The sequence below is a fragment of the Otolemur garnettii genome, unplaced genomic scaffold (genome assembly GCF_000181295.1).
Source record: "Otolemur garnettii isolate 467f Iridium unplaced genomic scaffold, OtoGar3 scaffold00005, whole genome shotgun sequence".
In the NCBI taxonomy this organism is placed as follows: domain Eukaryota; kingdom Metazoa; phylum Chordata; class Mammalia; order Primates; family Galagidae; genus Otolemur; species Otolemur garnettii.
Window position 1 is genome coordinate 30,686,271 of NW_003852400.1, and position 22,388 is coordinate 30,708,658.

Sequence of the window (22,388 nt, forward strand, 5' to 3'; positions counted from 1 at the left end):
AAAGTGGAGTATGCAAATCATCTCTCTGATTTGGAAAGTAGAGGTTCTTTGGATGACTTTAGTTATAATAAGTGACTGAGTTAATATAGAAGTTGATTGTAGTAGGTTGATAGGTAAGTGAAAATTGGGCAGGGTAATTTTAACCTTTCCATTGTCAGAATTTCATCATGGAAAGAAGAGACAAAGATATGGAGGATAAACATTTCATCAGCAAAATGGATTTTATTAAATGAAAACAAAAAATTTTAAATGAACCTTCATCAGGTATTAACGTTTTTCAATTATTTACTGTAATATTTGACCTTAATATTTTTCTGTATATATTCCTAACAGAATCATGCAAATTCTTTATCACCTAATGACTTTAGCAAAGTAAATTCTTCTAAGATCAATTTTTTTTTTATTAAATCATAGCTGTGTACATTAATACTTCATGGGGTACCGTAAGATCAATTTTGAATGTCACCATAATATGTAAATGCCTCTAGAGTTGTGATTTTCAATAGTGGTGTGCCTGACAAATTTTAAAAATTATTAATTAAATTATTTTTAAAGGAATTTCACAGCATAGTAAGTATATTTATTTTTTACTTTTTTTTTTTTGCTGGGGCTGGGTACAATAACTCTGAAGAAATATCATTTTGAACCTGGTATCTTCAGGATAAAAAACAAATTCCTGCTGAGCTAATGTAATTTATTTTTCAAGCATTTTAAAAATTTATTCAGGGGTGAAACCTAGTAGAATAGTTTATTTCCTCTACTTTAAGTAATGGAACTTCAAGTGCCATTGCATGTTAGGTATCAAAAGAAATATGATAAATGAGACTTTATTAAAGAGTTATAAGTTGGGGAAGTCAGGGGACATCCTAATTTACACTTTGAGTTTATCTATAATGTAGAATTGTCAAAATAATTTAATGTAAACTTTGATATAACAGTGTCTCAAAATATGTCTTAGTTTTCTTTATATAAATGAATGGCTTTGATATACAGCATCACATTTTGATATCTTCGTTAGCCATCCGAAGATGTTTTCTTCATTGATGTCACACGGTTATGTTTACTTAGTGTGCCACTAGGATTGAAGCTTGGATTACAGCAATGAAAGCAATTTTCATATGATACTTTTGGGTTTCTCTTCTTTTTGTCTTTTCCTTGACTACTAAATCATTTTATTTTCTGAGTGTTTTACTTACAATGAATCTTTCCAACCTTTAGTTATATGTTTCTCTTAGAGATTTTATTTCTAGAAATATCTAATTTTCTCTCACCAGTGAATATTATTTCAGAGACACTGCATAGAGATTGTTTTATACTTGAACATGTAAACACATTTTAGCAATGTGTTCTTGATCTAAATATATATATGATAATTTAGAATTTTTTCTTACATTTTATTTGATTTTGTTATTTTGAATTAAAGGGGAATTTAATATGTGCTCCTTCATACTAGAAAAAGGTCTGAAATGTGACATTCATTTAATTTTGCTTTAACATGTACATAAGCATTGGCTGGATAATTAAAGAGCTACTCTGGAGCAAAGTTCAAAATATGACATCATTATTTTTCTAAATGACACTTTACTTTTGGAGAATGGTAAAGTGGATTCATATAACTAAACTTGTTGCTTACGTCTTATATTCTTTTTATCTTATCTGGTTGGGATAAATAGTCACATTGCATTTATATGATTAAGACTGATCTTCAGCCTATTGTTCTCAAGTTTATATCTGCCTGTGTTTTAGGATCTGTCTGTTGCCAATTATAGTTTTTAATTTTACTGGCCATCTGGTTCCTGGCCTGGTCTAGAGGTCGATTTTAGAAAATAAGGGAGCGAAAAGCCATGTTATTCTTTTTTCCTTCTGCACAGGAGCATTCTTTTCTGGGTCCCAAATCCCCTGGTAGTGTCTGTCATAGCTCCCACCTGGTGAGGACTGCTAATGGCCCTGGTTCAGGGTCCCATTGACACTACTCCTCCCCTTGTCTGGATGTTAGCGGCTTTCTTCAGTTGCTGCTCTATGGGATGCCTCATCTTTCCAAGGTTGTCTTTCCAGGACTCCTAGCAACTTTTACTTTCCACATTAAATGTCCTTAATGAAATAACCTTGAGTGTCCTATGGCCTCTCCTATCTCAATCAACCCTGAATACTTAGTGGAAATTTAAATCTTTTAGCCAATGAGAATCAATTTTGGTCAATGGTCAGAGGTGCAGGTCCAACTGCAGGTGCAGTTTCAGACTTCTGCATGTGGATAACGAGGTCTTCCAGCACCATTTGTTAAATAAAAATTCTTTTTGCCATTGCATGTTTTTGTCAAGCTTATTAAAGATTAAATGACGATATATGGATGGGTTCATCTCTAGATTTTCTATCCTTTTCCATAGATGTATGTCTCTATTTTTGTATAATTAAAGAGCTACTCTGGAGCAAAGTTCAAAATGCTGTTTTGGTCACGATAGCCTTGAAATATAAACTGAAGTCTGGCAACGTGATTCTTCCAGATTTGTTTTTTATTTCTAAGAACTGTATTTACTATTTAAGTTTTTTTCTGGTTTCTTATCAATTGAAGTACTATTTTTTTTTTAAGAAATGTAAAGTATATAACAGTATACTTTACAATGTAAAGTATAACATTGGTGCTTTGATGGGGAGTTTGCTTTGGGTTGTTTGGACATTTTAATGATGTTATTCTTCCGAGCCACGAAAATGTTATGTTCTTCTATTTCTTGACATATTCTGGTATTTCCTTTCTCAAAGTTTTGTAATTCTCATTATAGAGATCTTTCAAGTCTTTTGTGAGATATATTTCCAGGTATTTAATCTTTGGTGCTATTATAAAAGGAATAGAGTCTTTGATTTTGTTCTCAGCTTGACAATTGTTGGCATACATGAATGCTACAGATTTGTGGGCATTAATTTTGTCACCTGAGACATTGCTATATTCCTTGATAACTTTCAAGAGCCTTGTAGTTGAGTCCCTAGGGTTTTATAGACATAAGATCATGTCATTTGCAAAGAGGGAGAGCTTGAGGGTGTGGGGAGAACACTTGAAGATATTGGCTTGGAATAAAACTTTATGAGGAAGACACCTCTAGTAATGAAAACACCAAAAATAAATTACTGGGACTTGATCAAGCTAAAAAGCTTTTGCACATCTAAGAGTACCACAAATAGAGCAAACAGCCCTCAAAATAGGAGAAAAGTTTTTGATTCCGACAAAAACCTAACTAGAGAGAACTCAAGTTAAACAATAAGAAAAGTGCAATCAATCCACTCTATAAGTGGACAAGAGACTTGAACAGAAACTTCTCCAAGGATGACAGACATCATCAACAAACACATCAAAAAATGCCGATCATCTTTAATCATCAGAAAAATGCAAATCAAACTACTTTAAGTTATCACCTAACCCCAGCAAGATTAGCCCACATCACAAAGTCCCAAAATAACAGATGCTGGCATGGATGTGGAGAGAAAGGAACACTTCTACACTGCTAGTGGGGTTGCAAACCAATACAGCCTCTTTAGAGAGAAGTATGGAGAATCCTCAAAGATCTAAAAGTAGACCTTCCATTTCACCCTGCCATCCAATTAGTAGGTATTTTCCCAGAAGAACAAAAATCATTTTATCATAAAGACATTTTCACCACAATGTTGATTGTGGCTTAATTCATAATTGCCAAGTCATGGAAGCAACCTAAGTGCCCATCAAGCCATGAATGGATCAACAAACTGTGGTATATGTTTGAAACACCCATCAGCCATTAAACAAGGTGGAGACTTTACATCTTTTACATTTACCTGGATGGAGTTGAAATACATTTTTCTTAGTAAATTATCACAAGAATGGAAAAATAAATATCCAATGTATTCCATGTTAACATGAAATCAATATATAAACAATGATATGTTCATAAGAACAATAAAACACTATTATAGTCCAGTTTAAGGGTAATGGGAAGTGGGAGGGAGAGGATGAATGGCAGAACAAGGGACAGCATGAGATAGGATCTCACCTAATATGTACATTGGGAGGATGTATAACATACCCCTGGGTGAGGGACTCTTTTACAACTCGAACTTTACCCTAGAAGTGAGAGCGATGTAACTTAAATATTGTACTCTCATATTAATTTGAATAAATTAAAAAAAACAGTTATTTCATGGAAAAAATAAGGAAATTATATTTTAAAGTTTTAAAGAATGATTCCTATCCACACTTAAAAGTTAATTAGGTAAATGTATTGGAGTGAATAATGAATATATTGCAAATGTAGAAAATGAATACTGAGGCCATTCATATTACTTGTATCTCTATTTATGTTATATATTCAAATATGATCTTTATATTATAATCTATATTTCTATTGTATATTTAACTATATTTATATACAGTAGGGTATATAAAATTATATTATGTATTTCTAGAATAGCTATATATGCTATCAAATAGACATTTCCCTAGTTCAATATCGGACAAGCCTTTTCAAAACTCTAACCATTGTTTTCATGGATTTGCAAAATTACCCTAAATTTATTTTTTGTCATAGAACTTAATATAAAAGAAAATGAGCAATAATTCATTTTGAAGAATTTCATGAAATTTTTTAAGATTTTAATGAAACTACAATTGAAATTCACTTTTTAAATTTGTAAAAATCAGCTTTGAACCAAAAGCTGTGTAAGTTTCTGGATAGGTTAGCATCCCAAGTTTTTAATGTTTAGTAATATCTGTGGCCACTATAGGCTACAGACACTGTAGGCCAGTGACTTTCAACTGATGTGCTGTGGTACACTGCTGTGCTGTCAGAGGATCTTGTGTATACCAGGAAAATTATAAAAAATCATTAAATAAAGTCTTTGTGAAAGAAGTTCAATGCACAGTAACTGTATTTATTTTTAAATTTTTTTGATCAGCATAATTTAAGTGTGCCATAATTTAAGTGTGCCATGGTTCAAGTGTGCCATGAGATTAAAAAAAAGGTTGAATTTGAAAAACACTGCTGGAGGGTATGAAGATGTGTCTTTGAACAACAAGTATCATTATTTTGTTGATACTCAGATCTTTATATTATTTACTGAAACACAGAGGTTTCACTAAAATGTTTCTTAGTATAAATGAGGTATTTTGCAAAATGTCTTAACATCATGTCAAGTAACTATATTAAAATTAGAAAACCATAGAAATGTGAACAGAAAATTAAACGTATGATTTGTTGGACCAGTGACATTTTCTCTCCTTCCCCTTTCTTAAGAGAGCACATTCTTTTTTTCTGAAAATTAAAGCAAAAATAAAATCTTTTAAAAAGTAAAAATTTTCCCATTATTTAGTAACATTTAAAACTGCTTTATTAAATATATAATAAATATCTATACGAATAAATATGTCATAAATATCTATTCAAAAGTAGAATTCAAGATTAGGAATACCTATATTTATCACCACTTGCTATTATCCATAGTTTGCGTATTTCAGCTGTTAGGATCACGGTAGAAATCTCCCATTGATGGAAAATATTTACAAAGGAAATTTTGAAGAGAAAGAAGTTATAACAGAGGTTCAGAGGCGAATTTTAAAATTTTGCTTAAGAATACATCTCTTGGGACCTGATTAGACTAAAGAGCTTCTGCACAGTCAACAACACAGTAAGTAAGGCAAGCAGACAGCCCTCAGAATGGGAGAAGATTTTCGCAGGTTATGTCTCCGACAAAGGTTTAATAACCAGAATCCATAGAGAACTTAAACATATTAGCAAGAAGAAAATGAGTGATCCCATCTCAGGGTGGGCAAGGGACTTGGAGAGAAATTTCTCTGAAGAAGATTGGCACACGGGCAACAAACATGAAAAAATGCTCACCATCCTTAATCATCAGAGACATGCAAATCAAAACTACTTTGAGATATCACCTAACTCCAGTAAGATTAGCCCATATGACAAAATCCCAAAACCAGAGATGCTGGCATGGATGTGGAGAAAAGGGAACACTCCTACACTGCTGGTGGGAATGTAAACTAATACATTCCTTTTGGAAAGACATCTGGAGAACACTTAGAGAACTAAAAATAGACCTGCCATTTGACCCTGCAATTCCTTTATTAGGTATATTCCCAGACAACCAAAAATCTCATTACAACAAAGATATTTGTATCAGAATATTTATTGCAGCCCAATTCATAATTGCCAGGTCATGGAAAAAGCCCAAGTGCCCATCGATCCACGAATGGATCAACAAACTGTGGTATATGTATATCATGGAATACTATGCAGCCATAAAGAAAGATGGAGATTTTACATCCTTCATGTTCATATGGATGGAGCTGGAAAATGTTCTTCTTAGCAAAGTATCATAAGAATGGAAGAAAAAGTATTCAATGTACACACCCCTATTATGAAACTAATTTATACCTTTTTTATGAAAGCTATAATCTAATAACAGCCTAAGAATATGGGGAGGGGGGAGGGAGGGGGATTGGAGGGATCACTTCTGTGGTTTATCTTACAAGGGTACAAGTGAATCTTTCTAAGAGTAGATTATGAACATTTTAACACAATAACTAAGAAAATGACATGAAGGCTATGTTAACCAGATTGTGTGTGAAAACACCACACTGTACCCCAGAATTGCATTAATGTACATAGTTACCATTCAATAAAAAAGAAAAAAAAGATAAAATCTATTAAAAAGAAAAAAAAAGAAATAAAAACAATTTTCCCTGGTATCTGGAAAAAAAAAAAAGAATACATCTCTTTCCTTCTTATTCATCAATCTCCACAGGGCCACCAAATGTAGAATACAAATGTCTTAACATAATAACTAAGAAAATGATGTGAAGGCTATGTTAACCTGTTTGATGAAAATATTTCAAATTGTGTATAAAACCAAATGTATACAACTATGATTTAATAAAAAAAGAGAGAGAGACAGAGAAAGCTACCAAATTTATTTATCATTCCTGAGCTCTACTAGAAGAATGGCTATTTACTGGAGCAAAGAGTTTGAAACCACTTCACATGTGTGGTGGCTCGAGCCTGACATGTAGAACTCAGGGAGACAGTGCCCTGAGTGTCTGGGTAGCCCAAGAGGAGCAGGTGGCTGAAGCATTGGGCTGAGAGCAGAGCACTGCAATGAGGGCAGAGAAGGTGATGCCCCCTCAACAATTTCTTTATAGAGAAAAGGTAGGCTATCAGTTTATTTAATACAAAAGTTGCCCTTTCATCTATAAACCCAGTAGTTGGGAAGCCCTTACTCAAACTATCTTACTACTTAAAGCCAGTTCAAAAAAACTCTCATCCTCATACTCCTAAACTTATCTTCAACTGAGTTTTCACTCCATTATGCTGGGTGCAGAGATATTTAGTGGTAATGTAGGTGGATGGAGAGGCTAGATTTTGAAGGTCAATGGACTAAAGGTAACATATTATCTCTCTATGTATTTAAAGGATGCTTAGAATGTCAGAGGTTTACTTTATTTATATGAAAATATCTGTATTTAGAAGTGTTGGGTTTTAAAATGGTGAATTTAACTATGCATGAAAGTATTTAGCATATAAAAGCTCTGTGATAGCTGTCTTTATTCCATAGCCTGTATAAACTGAACATCTTACTTCACAGCTCAAAGTGTTCCAGCCCTATTACTAAGAGTCAGAAAAACCTTTTCTGCATAAAGCTGTGCCAATGTGTGGTGAATTTTCAAGGCTCAAATGCAATGCTGAATGTGAATGTGTTTTGAAAATGGTAGCAGTCATATCAGCAAACCTCACAATGAATTCCATGTCATGGAAGGTATGAGTAAAAGTTTCTCAGAGAAGATTTTCTGATCATATAAGCTGGGAAACACAGAAATTAGGGCATTTGTGAAATAGTCTTATACCACTATAATTTCTAAATTTCTTAGTAGAACTCATACCATTTTTAATTTTTTTTGATGATAAATTTTTGCTTTCATGAGGCTTCTCATGATTACTCTTTTATTTATTTATTTATTTTTCCTTTTATTAAGTCATATACACATAGATCATGAATATGTTTATGCTTTTGTGGGGTACAACGTGTTGGTTTTTTAATACAATTTGGAATGATTACATCAAACTAATTGATATAGCTTTCACCTCATTTACTAAATTATTGTGTTAAGACATTTATGTTCTATACTTGGTAGATTTGACTTGTACCCTTACAATATGCTCCACAGGTGTGGTACCACCGTTTATCCTCCCTCTATCAAACCTCTCCTTTCCCCTCCCATACCCGTCTACTTCTTTCCTTCATCCTAGGCTATAATTGTGATCTGTCTTTCATCAGAAAATGTAAGTAATTATAAAATGGTTTTATAAAATTATTGAGTACATTGGATACTTTTTATTCCATTCTTGAAATACTTTACTAAGAAGAATATTTTCCACCTCCATCCATGTAAACATAAAAGAGGTAAAGTCTCCATCTTTTTAAAGGCTGCATAGTATTCCATACATATACCACAATTTATTAAACCATTCATGGGTCAATGGACACTTTGGCTTCTTCCATGACTTGGAAATTATGAATTGAGCTGCAATGAACAATCTGGTGCAAATATTTTTGTTCCAAAGTGATTTTTGGTCTTTTGGATATATACTTAGTAGGCAAATTGCAGGATCACATGGCATGTCTACTTTAGATCCCTGAGTGTTCTCCAAACTTCTTTTCAAAAGGAACATATTAGCTTGCATTCCCACCATCAGTGCAGAATTATTCCCTTTTCTCCACACCCACACCAACATCTGTAGTTTTGGGATTTTATTATGTGGGCTACTCTTACTGGAGTGAGATGATATCCTTTGAGAAGCCTATCAAAAATCTGGGGAAATATTTCCTATTTAACAGATAGTTCTGGTTGACCTGGCTGGCGACTTGTAGAAGACTGAAACTGGACCCACACATTTCACCTCTAACAAAAATTGACTCTCACTGGATAAAACACTTAAATTTAGATTTGAAAATATAAAGATTCTTGGCAAGAGTGCAGGGGAAACACTTGAAGAAATTGGCCTAGGAGAACACTTTATAAGAAGAACCCCACGGGCAATTGAAGCTATACCAAAAATACTGGGATCTGATCAGACTAAAAACCATCTGCACAGGCAAGAGCACAGTAAGTAAAGCAAGTAGACAGTCCTCAGAATGGGAGAGGATATTTGCAGATTATGTTTCTGACAAAAGTCTGATGACCAGAATCCACAGAGAACTCAAACTTATCAGTAAGAAAAGAACAAGTGATGCCATTTCATTGTGGGCAGGAGACTTGAACAGAAGGTTCTCTGAAAAAGATAGGTGCTTGGTCTACAGACACTTGAAAAAATGCTCATCATCTTTAATCATCAGAGAAATGCAAATCATGATTACTCTTAACAGGAAAAGATTTTGAAGTGAAATGTGTTTATAGTTACTGTGCAAGCAGAAATACAATTCTTTCCACGTGAGTTTCAATCGTGTTTTTCTCCTGCTAGAAGCACATTGGTCCTTTAGCTAGAGCACTGCAGCAATCAGACTTTAACGCAGTACTGCTAATACACAGAAAGTTTATTGCTTATTTAAACATTAGTTTTTAAAAGAATATAGAAATACTATATGTCATTACTAAGGCAGAATCAAAAGAACAGTTTTTTACAGGTTTGAGAATTTCTGATAAAATTAGATTTCATTGTCTTGTTCCCTAGGTCAGAATGGGCCTGCTGATTATAGGGGGAAAACAGAAGCAAAAGATCAAAAGATGATTGAAACATAGTTCCAAATGACAAGGACATTTTCTTAAACTGATTATCCTTCTCATTGGCATGATAAAGATTAATATTTTCTTTTTGGTGCTTTGAAATTATGTACCATAAATAACATATATTTTATTGACTATGGGGCCTAGCATAGTTTACATTTGCAGTCATGTGACTGTAATTATCTGCATTCCCCACTGGAGCAATGGGGAAAATTGGGTCATTATATAATTTAAAAGATCTCTCCCGAGACACTCATTGTGTTCCTATGAAGTCAGGGAAAGAATTTAATATTCTTCATTTCACATATTGTGTTTTATCCATTAAATGAGTATATTGGGGTTGACACTTTATGGGTTGTATAGACTCTTGTATGTGACTCCAGAGAGACACAGAAATATCATGGAGTCCTTCAAATGTATTTTGATAATCACAATTGTGTATATTTGTGTTGCCAGGTCTCTGAGGATCTTTTTGATATTTTATACATGAAAATCAGTAAAAGAAGATAGCTTCAAGACATGAAAACACAGAGTCATTGGTTATTTTAGGATTAGAGCCTGCTGAATTCAAGATCAACCCAATGGCCCCACTACAACTATTTTTTCATGTAGTCCCTCTCAATAAATAGCTTTTTCTTTTAGCTTATTCTAAAATTAATAGAAAATTTTAATAATAATCCATTTTATCACAATGTTTATGTTATTCTTTATAACATTTGCTATATGGGTATTAAATGATATCCTGGCAAAAAGAGATACCATGGCAACTGTGGTGAAGTAATATCTGCATTACTTTCTAATCTTGTCAACATCATAAACTTAGTTCCAAATCAAAACCAAGGCTCTGAAAATCCTCCCCATTTGCTTCCCTTTGATGCCTGATTCATCATACACACAGCTGCAATCTTCTTCTCTTGGTAGCAGGGATATTTTCTTAAAATGTTTAGAAAATTTTTATTATCTTTATTTTGAAGATGTAGAACATGAAGTTGGAATTGGGAGAGAATCAAAGCAAAACAGATGGTTCAGAAGACATTGTTTATTTTCCTTAAGAGTTTAACCTCACCAAATGAGTTAACAAAACAAAGCCCAGGATAGCAACAGGCTGTCTGTGGGATTTAGTTAAGATGAAGCTCTGTTTGTAGTTTGTGGCAACTGCCATAACAAGAGAACACAGTAATAGGCTCAGCCAGCATCTGAACCAATTCATCAAAGTACAGCAGATAAACAAGAAGAAAAGCATAGCGTTGTGAGAATAAATCTACAAATATCCTAAGAACAATGGGAGACAATCCAATAAATGTAGAGACACTAAATCTGCTATCTTAAATCATTTTCATATCAAAAGATATATATGAAACATAAAAAATCTAAGATATATGTGAATATATACATGCATATGAAATCTAAGGTAAGCAAGAATCTTTGAAATAAAATTAATATGGTAGAATAATTTCTCATGAATATTTAATTGGAAGAAGTCTTTGTTATCCTGAGTGTCTGATATATGCTAACTCTTCCTTGGGTACAAAGATAATAACTTTTGAAAGTTACTTGGATTCCTGTAGTTCTGATTTATAAGCATTTTAAGAAAGTCTTTGAGGCCTAAATGAAATGGACAAAAATATATGGAAAAGAACCAAAGCGATATGTAACTTTATTAAAAGTTCTTTAGCATGCATCTTTGGTTATATGTCTATAAATGTATATCTCCTGGGTTTATACCAATTTATATTAGTGCATACATTTTGCTGCTAATATTGTGTTATTATAAATATATTACACTTCTGAGACTTTAGACATTTGCATCAAACATATGGGACAAACCCAAATCCTTTTGATTGCTTGATTCCTCTTTATGGCACTCTGGCATTGTGATATCTCATTTTGCTTATTTTATTCTATGTTAAACTTGGATTGATAATAGACTTGATCTTATCAATATCCTATACTAAGATAGAAAACCACCTGCCTTACTTATAGAAAAAAAAATTACAATCTCAAAACTTTGAAGTCTGATAGAAATAGGCTTACGCATGCATGTCTAGGATGAAGGATCATGAATAAACTGGAATTAGTTTCATGGTTGCTTTCCTCCCTCTATCAGAGTTAACACCATGCTGCTTGCAAGAGGTGAACCAGCCTCCTTCTTAAGCTTTTGACCACGTGCGAACTAAAACTCTTACTCCTTCTCCTTATTGCTTCTGAGAAAGGATAGAGCTTCTGAGAAAATCTGTTAGCATACTAGAAAAAAAAAAAAAAAGAAAACTTGGAGATTTTGAAAAAAAAAGGAACATTTAATTTTGCAAAGTAGAGATTTATTAATTTATTAACTATGATTTTCAGATGGCTGTGTGCTCATATCTTGACTAGGAACTGTATTCTTGCTGTAAACTGTTTTGTTCTGGAAAATAAGCATATTTTGACACCAAATGTGGGAATAACATCTTAGATATGGGAATGCCCTTGCTCAAAACAGAGAGATGATTACTGTCTACCAAAAATTGTTCTCACTTTTCAAATTTCTCTCAGGCATACCTAATTGAGAATACTTATGTAATAAGCACTGGAAATACACTGGTTAAATACATGCACGTGTACACACACAGTTAGTAGGTCGATTATTTTAACCAATGTATTTTTATGGTTGATTATATGGTTAAAACAAACATCATGTGTGCACACACACACACACCCAATTTACCAATTTAAGGCTCAGGGTCCAATCAGGGGGGCTCTTCTAAATGTGAATTTTTTTATTTTGGGCAATCATTGGGGGTACAAAGAGCCAGGTTACACTATTTGCATTTGCTGGGTAAATTTCCTCTAATAATAGTGTCCCATCCCCAAGAGGTGTGTAACACACCATGGACTCGTATCCCCCTCCTCCCTTCCCTCTCGGTGCTCCCCCATTCCCATCTCCCCACCATGCACTGGCATCAATTGTCTTTATATCAGAATTGGAAGATTCTGGATTCTTCCTTTTCCATTCTTGCAATGCTTTACTAAGAAGAATGTATTTCAACTCCATCCAAATTAATACAAAAGATGTACAGTCACCATCCTTTTTAGTGGCTGAATAGTATTCCGTGGTACACATATATTATAGCTTGTTAATCATTCTTGGATTGGTGGGCATTTAGGTTGTTTCCACAATTTGGTGATTATAAATTGAGCTGCAATAAATAGTCTAGTGCAAATGTCCTTATGATAAAATGATTTTTTTCCTTCTGAGTTTATGCCTAGTAATGGGATTGCAAGATGAAATGGGAGGTCCAGTTTGAGTTCTTTGAGGATTCTTCATACTTCCTTCCAAAAGGGTTGTATTAGTTTGCAGTCCCACCAGCAGTGTAAAAGTGTTCTCTTCTCCCCACAACCATGCCAGCATGGGCAGCTTTGAGTCTTTGTGATGTGGGATGTTCTCACTCATCATCGCTAATTATCAGAGAATTGCAAATCAAAACCATGCTGAGATATCCTCTAAACGTGCATTATCAGAGGAGAAGTGTAACCCTGGAAGACACCATGGAGATGACTTAGTCCTCTTGTCTTCTTTCTCTCCTTCCTTGGTATTCTTTCTCCTTCTAATATTGACAATTTATGCTTTTGTTCTTTTTCTTAACTAGTTTTGCTAGAGGTTTATCAATCTTATTAATCTTTACAAAATCCCAAGAGTTTGTCTTCATTAGTCTTTTCTTTCGTTTTTCTGCAATTTATTTAATCACTCATTTTAGCAGTTTTTTATTTTTTTTTACTTCTACTTGCTTTAATTTACCATTCTTAATTTAATTTCTAAGGCTTATACTTAGTTCATTTACTTTAAATATTTTTCTTCTCAAACATAACATAATAATTTAAAGCTATAATTTTTCCCATAAGCCCTACTCCCATAAATTATGACATGTTGGGTTACTATTATTATTTAGTTTAAGATATTTTCTAATTCCTTTTGTGATTCCTTCTTTAATTCATTGACTGTTTAGAGTAGTATTGCTTCATTTCAAAATACTTAAGCATTTTCTAGTTGCATATTTGTCATTGTTATTGATTTCAATTTACTTTTGTCTTTAGTTTTCCACACTGGGTGTCCTGTGTTGATTCTCTGTGATTTCACAATGCTGCTTCAAAGACAAGTTATCCATATGTAGGCAGCTGCCTGCAACTTTCAATTCTTTTGCTGGGAAAGAGGCCTGCTAGGAGGCCGGCTCCAGTTTGCCATTTTTTTTCTCCCACAGTTGTGGTTATTTTTAAATATGTGTGTTTCACTTGCCTCATCACACCCTCCAATTAAAAACTCTTTGACAAAAGTTATTTGATTTATCTTTTTTTATTATTTGAGGCATTGAATATTTTCTGATGAATAAATGAGTAAATTAATGAATTGATAACCTTGGATGATTGAACATAAAAAAGTAGGTTAAATGATTTTCAGAGTAGGAAAAAAAAAACAAAGAATAGGTGAATAAACATGAATAGATTATTGTTTTTGTTGTAGTAGTATTGAATAGAAATAATGCAGATTTTTAGGACCAGAAGGAATGGACACTGGATACTATTTGCTCTTTCTATCTATTCTTCTGGCCAGGCAGAACGTCAAAGGGTTGGAACAATAGCAACTATGGAATTCTTATGAAGGTAATTATTCCCGAAGACACTGAAGTCAAGAGTGAACATGCTCTCGACATTTCTTTAGGATAAAGATTATGGCCTTTCAAAGCAAAAGTTGTATCAGGGAAGTAAAAATTCTGGCTATGTCCATGGTGTCAATGAAAAAGTATATTCTATTTACTGGAATACTCTTCCTATTGATTTTATATACTGCAAGAATAAGCTACAAAACACATATCTTTACTGACATTTGAAGAACAATCATTTTCCTCATAGTTGAGATATTATTATGCCCACAAAATTCTTTTGGTAATAGAGAATTTACACTAGTCTTAGTTGAGAGACAGTTGTAGTATTATGGGGCTTACCTCAAAAAGAATGTGTAAGTGTATTGAATTGTCTCTCTAATTGGTGTGTTTCTGAGAAATGGAAACTAACATTGTTAAGAGCCCACCAGGTAAAGTAGATTGTACGTGTTTCACAGTCATTAAAAATATTTATTCTTTAATGAAGAATATTAAAGAATAAAGTCTCTATTACTATCTTTCCAGTGACCATCAAATTAGAATTAATTTCTCATTCCTGTAAAATTAGCCTCAACTAGGTTACAGGTCCAATTATTTTGACTCATGGAAAGTTAGATGTAGTAGATAAATACTTTTTCTTCAGCATAAACCATATTGAAATACAATTAGATGGCTATCAGAGAGAGTTTTTAGGGATACAAAGCAATTTATAGTATGTACAATGTTTCCTGTGTCATGAGACAAATGCCTACCTTTCAGAGGAGAATTATGACATTTTGAGAGACTTTACTTTTTCTTGTAAGGATTTTTAAAGATATTAAAAAAACAATGTGTTCATTTATATTCTATGCTTACGAAATGGACTGTGGAAAACTAGGTTGTCAGCTAAATATAGAGCAATGTTTAATACCAGCCAAACATTCCCTTAAATTACCAGAGATAAAAATAGTTTAATAAATTGTATCAGGGACAGAATTCAAATCAATTCTACCTAACACCAAAGCCTATCTTCACCTTTTGGTAAAATCATACTCTCTCTCTATACTGAGCTGGATCATAAACATGGAGCTATTTACAGGTCTTCATGGCAAATGTGCTCTTTTGGCTTCGTGTGTCATCAATTTTCTCAAAGTTTTATTTTGTTCTTCTCTTCTCTACTGTAGGATTTTTTTTAATCCACTATTAGAAGTTTGAGTTTATTTTTGAGATTTTAAAATTCATTTTATACCTATACATTTGTATAATCACACAACTATCTTATTTCTCTAAATTCCCTCTTATTCCCACTCATGTTCTTGAGGTTTAAGTGAGTAGTAGTCTCTTTTCTGTCCATTTTATGCTTCTTTTCATACACTCAAGCAGATTTGATTGCATATATATATATAACCAAGTGCAGAACTAAGAAATTAAGATAAAATTAAATAAGATTCTATTTTAGAAGAGATCACAGTCAAGTAGGGGAAATGCATATCAACACTTTACTGTTTGGGTGGTCTCCAAGATCAGCCTCTGACCAATGATTACAATAAATAGCAAAGGCTATTATTCAGAGATTGTTGTAGCAAGGGAGTCAGCACACTTCACTTAAGTTTGGCCATCAATTACAGGCAGGGAGAGTAGTGTAAACAATTTCTAGTGGAAAAATGGAAAGGCTTACGGTGCATCCCAATTGGAGGCTATTTGCACCTGGACGCTGAAGGCAGGCTAACTAGAAGCACGTATCCAGTGTGATTGGTTAGTGGAGCATATTCAGCATCTCTAGTTCATTTTAAGGTGAATGGAGGGGCAAAAACTAGGGAATCTGATAGCTATTGATTAAGCCTTGAAGATTTTGTGGTTATTGGTTTGACTTTGCTGGACCGGTTGCTTCAGTCTGTGAGTTAGCGTTCTGTTTTCCTGTATGGTCTGGCCCTTTTCATGTGTATATTCAGTCTGTTCGTTACATCCAAAACTTAAGGAAATGACTAATATTCTGAAATTTTCAGCCTATGCAGTAGTGTTATCAGAGCAGGGAAAACATTCTGTGATAGTAGAAATATGAGCATGAGTCCAAGTCCATAGGACCCACTATTTTATTGTATCTTTACCACTAGTTACAGTCTATAGGCTGGCCTGTTAAAGTGTCAGTTAAGGTGCCAGGTTGGGGACAAAACCCAATAAGATTATGTAAGAAATCTACAGACAATATGTGATGCTCTATCTGCCACAGCTAAAACACTCAGATCTGGGAACCAAGAAGTAGACTCAGGATTGATTACCATCTTTCCAGTGACCCCCAAACTAGAATTTATTTCTCATTCCTGCAAAGTTAGCCTCAATTAGGTTACAGGTCCAATTATTTTGACTCATGGAAAATTAGATATAGTAGATAAATGCTTTTTCTTCAGTATAAACCATATTAAAATACAATTTAGATGGCTACCAGAGAGAGTTTTCAGGGATATAAAGCAATTAGTGATACTTGGTATTCACCCTCATATTAATTTGTCTTCCTTTCTGCTTCACTTCATCCATGTGATCATCTGCCCTATTGAAATGGTAACACATATACCATTACTGTAGGCACTGTATTCTGCAGAGCCCAGAGTAAGACAGCAAGGCACCAAGAATCACTCCCAGCTTTCTCCTTTATGGAGTGCAATTCACTGATATGGAATAATTGAAAATAAGATTAGTTTTAGGACCAAAAGATAACACATTCATTTGGACTTGACAACTAATTTAGATGTTTAAAAAAAAAAGATACTAGGGCAGAATTTGGATACACTCACGTGTACATAGAGCTCAGGAGAGGTCAGGATTGGATACGTAATATGATGGCAGTCATTAGTGTATGGATTATAATTGAAACTATGATAGGATGGATGGTCTAGGGAGAGAGTGTGGAGGAATAAGATAAGCAGAACTATGAGCAATCCAGGGAAATATTACAGGCATTACTGGAGATGAAGAAAATGAAACTGTCTAGCAGGGAAGCAGCTGGTGTGAAACAAAAAGCAATAAGGTGAGGAATTATGAAAGTCAAGAAAACAGAGTTCAAATTTTAGGTGACTGAGAACAGCAGAGAATGCTACTGTAGGGTCAAGTAAAATAAAGACCCCAAAACATCTATTAGATACAGGATTATGAAGATTATTGGTGATACGAGGGGGAGAGAAACAGAAAAGCTATTTCCTCGAAGTAATATGTAAAGGAGAAAGAAGACACAGTGGCCATTAGGAAATGGCACGTCCTGTAATTCCCTGCAGTTTGGTTGTGTTAAAATGTAAAAATAATATTGCATTAAGAACATTACATATAGATACAAGTTTCATCGAAGACGACCCTTTGCATTGTTACGAAATTTTTTATACTGTGGGGATTTCTAACCTGGAAAACATGTAGTTTTGTAAAAACTGAAATAAGAAAAGATTTCAGTGAGTAAGTAAAGCCTTTACATTTGTTTAAAAAATGTGTGTGTATGCGTTTTATTAGAGAAACAAGGATTTGATCAATTCTCCAAGAACTCCAAAAATCCCCAAAGATAAATAGCTACTTATGTAGGGTATGTTCCAGAAGCTCTGTTTGCAGAAGATTTATTGCTTTAAGAAATTTTTCAAATTGCTGAACAAAAATACAAGATGGTAATTATGATCACAAGTACGCTTGTGTAGATCTAAAGTGTGGGGAAACCATGCAGACCCTGATAGTGGCAAGATAATTACAAGCAGCATGCAGAATATAATTGTTGGTGTGAGTGCCAAGAACTAAAAGAAGCCTGAAAAATACGGGATCAAAAAATGAAATTAATTTAAGAGAATCAAAGTGCTTGAAATAGCAGGTAAGATAATTTGGGCTTCCACGGGGCAATTTCTAGAACAATGGCAAAACATCAATCTGGTGAATTATTAATAATATTTAAAAACCAGAGATCTAAATTATAGCTCATTTCCTTGGGCTGAAGTGATCTATATTTTCCTCACCCTACTTCCTGTGGTTAATATAAGTAACAGCAAAAATAACAATTTAAAAATTATCATAATAAAAAAAGTAACTTAATACAATATTTCATATTAAATGTTAATAGATATTTAACATCCATTAGTAGATCAAAGATATTTTTTCTATGTAAATCTAGGTTTATAAATATTATTAAATATGAACATCTACCAAAACCTAGATTTTATTTTTCTTCTTTTATTCCCTTTTAAATAATGCTTGGTATCTCTCTTAAATAGTAAGCATCAATGGACTATTCATACCAAGAAATTCACAGAGAGTGGGATTGTACGTTTGATTTCTGACTCTTTGTTTTGCCATTATTGTCACAAATTTAGCTGAATCAAGATTATAATTCCTAGGATAGGAGTTTGACTCAAAAGCAAAATGCAGGCTTAGCTTTAAATCTGTTGTTGTTCATCTCTTTTCAGGTCTCTGTCAGTTCTATTCTCAGTGTTTTTCATTTGTGCATCAAACCCTCTCCAGTGCTGTTTGACTTTTCTACTATTTATTTTTCATCAACTCTTAGGGTTTCCCCTCATTGCTTCCATTATTAGAGTTCTGTTAAATCTTTGCCTCTAATTTTCCCCTCTTCTATGAGTCTGCAGGGAAATGAAGACTTCCTTGATTTCAGTTTTCTCATATTTGTGGAAAGCCTAAAATGACACCTCTGGTTGTTATAGCTCATCTTCTTTTCAGGTTTAATTTTTCAGTCACCTCCCAATAACCCTCACTGTTAGTCCCTTTGCTGCCTAAATTAATATGTTGGTAGTCAGCTCATAATTTCCTCCCACTTATTGCTTCCCATTGTTTCTTATTACAGTCATTTTACTAGCCATAAAATATTGACGTGATCTTGTTTTCTGCCTCCTTTGTAAGAATTATCTCGACCATTGATTTGATGAAAGAGGAGTCCAGGTTAAGCCTGCACATCATCTGTGATGAGACTGGAGAACATCCTGCATGGTCTGCCTCCAGCTTCAGGCTCCTTTCCAGCTCCAGGAGCCAGAATCTAGGCTGATGGAAGCCTCCCATTTTCTGACTAAAGACTGAATCAGGGAACATAATAACTAAGTATAATTTAGACATTGGATTTTATAACATATAATCCTGCAATTCCACTTCTGGGTTTTAATCCCCTCAAAGTAAAAGAGATCACTGTGTTGAAGAGATACTTTTACTTATATGTTCATTGTAGCATTATTCACAATAGCTAAGATGTGGAATCAAACTGAATATTCATTAATGAATGGATGGATAAAAAATGATATATATACACACATACATACATACACATAGTGGAATACTATTCAGCCACAAAAAGGAAATCCTGTAATTTGTAATAATATAGATGAACCAAAAAGAAAGAACAGGTTAAATGACATAAGCTGGGCACAGAGTATAAAATATGTTATGATCTCACTTATATGTGGAATCTAGAAAAGTATAATTCATAGAAATAGAGAGTAGATAGGTGATTACTGGGGCTGAGGGAGGGGAGTTCAGGGAGATATTGATCAAAGGATAAAAAATTTTACTGAGATGGGAGTAATTGGGTTGGCAGATCTATTGTATAAATGGCAATCATAGTTAAAAGCAGTATTACCTGAAAATTCCTAATAGAGTAGATTTTAAATTTTCTCACCACAAAGGTTCATTATGTGAGATAATGGATATGATAATTACCTTGATACGGTAATTCCAAAATGTGTGCATGTATCAGAAAAAAGTGTTTTACACCATACATATATGCAATATTAAGGTCAATTCTTAAAAAGTTGGTAAATTCTTTTTCCCTTTCTCTTACACACTCTCACACACTCACACACACACACACGCTTTCTCCTTCTCCCTGGTTTTTGTTGCAGGGCAATTATTAATAAACGGTGTGTATAACTCTGAGAGTGAAGCACATCTATTTCTGAGGGATTCTAAAGAAAAAACATAGCAAGTAAACCTGTGCATTACTTTAAAAAAGTAACTTGAAAAAATAATTTTATGCTTTAACTAAATTGTTTATGTTACCAGAATATTCAAGCCAAAGGTTGATGAATTACCTGAAGGTATTCAACACATTATTCAATGTGGTAGTAATTGTTATGTGTTATATAATGTGTTTTGGTGACAACATATTATTCATCAGTGTGATCTGTGTGATATTTTTTAGTAAGCTATGGCCCTTTCTGTTCCTTCCATTTCTCTGTAGGTTGTTTCAAACATCAGACAAAACAGATCCCAGTGGAATGTAGGTCATCAAAACTGGCAAGGAGAACCACAATAAAGCTAGGCTGGAGTAGAGAGTTTTGCAATCTGAAGGTCATTCCTTGTCATCTAATTTTACAGTGCCCTGTGTTGACAGATAAGTCTCAGCTTTTTCCTTAGGCCCATATTTGGAAGATGTAGCTTTGAAAACTTATGAGAAGTGGAAATGGACCAGAGTCAGGGCCAGCTGATCTTGGTTTCTTGGGCCAGGCCTCAGTGTTAGCCTCTCATACACACATCGTGTACTAAGGGCACTTTGACTTGGGGGTTACAATTCTTTGGTGTCATCTGTCTGCTGCAGTTTGTCAGCAAGCCAGTAGTAAAATCCCTGTCACCAGCCAAAGCACACACAGCATTTTGGTCTGACTCTTGCTGAAAAAGATTAGACCACGTGTACACATGTGCTAAGTTGAAGGAAGTGCCTCCAAGTGTGCCTATGGCGATCTATACTCTTCCCGAAAACCAATAGAAAACATCATGATGGTTCAAGAGACTGAAGAAGAAAGAAAGTGTTTAATATTCCAGTGCCCTTAACAGTACTTTTTTCTGACTTTTTGAACAAGAAAATGCAGTTTCATTTTTCATTGGGAACTATAAACTAAGTCTGGCCATGGACTTGGCTGTAAAGTTTCAAGAACTATTTCACATTTAACATTTTCCCTTGTCTGTTAGATAATCATAGTAAATGTCAATATTTTCCAAACTTTTATCACATCCCCTTTACCTCACTCACTCTAGAGCATAAAGAAATGAGTGGTACATGGATCAGAAAGAGGTAATTGAATTGAAGAAAGGACCAAGTAGCAGTGGCACGATACCAAGGAAGGGGACAGCTGTAACTGGTCTACCATGGAGTAGATCTATTTGGCTAATGTTTGAGAGGCACTGGTAGGTGTGGATAGAAAGCCAGTGACAATGTGTCCAAGCAGATTCACAATGGTGTGTAGCTCACAGTGGAACTAGGGCAGGTGGCCCTGCTGCACACAGGTATTCCTGGGATAAGTGCCCGTCATAGGAAGAAGTGAGTGCAGGTGATGTGAGTGGAAGTACCTGGAATCAAAAGAATACTTTGCATAAATAAGATGGGAACCTGGGGAAGAATATATAATACTGTTATTGAAAAGTCTGGGATTGAGAAAAATGAATAACTGAGGCAGAGCATAGTGGCTCCCACCTATAACCCTAGCACTCTGGGAGGCCGAGGTGGGTGGATTGCTTAAGCTCATGAGTTCGAAACCAGCCTGAGCAAAAAGCAAAACTCTGTCTCTACTAAAAATAGAAAAACTGAGGCAAGAGGATTGCTTGAGCCCAAATTGGGGGTTGCTGTGAGCTATGACACCATGGCACTCTACCTAGCGTGACATCTTGAGACTTTGTCTAAAAAAAAAAAAAAGAAGAAGAAGAAAAGAAAAGAAGAAAGTTTCTGTTGGCTGGTGATGTTTTGAATTTTGTTAAACCATTATTTCTAAAGAAGTGTCACATATCTTATGGCAAAGAATTAGAGAACTGGGAAACCAATCCATGGCTGGGTTACACAAATTAGGTTTACAGACTGAGGCACTGTAAAATATCTTCCCTAAAAATATATATTTTTTGTAATAGTGGTTGTAATAGGTAGCTTGGTAGGAAAGAAAATGTGTTAGATTCATTACAGTGTCACCAAACACAAATATAAGGAGATTGGTTATGAAACTTAATAAGAACTTGATGATCCCTGGGCTTTGAGAGGTTTTTATTTTTTTGACGTTGTTTTCTTTTTGTTT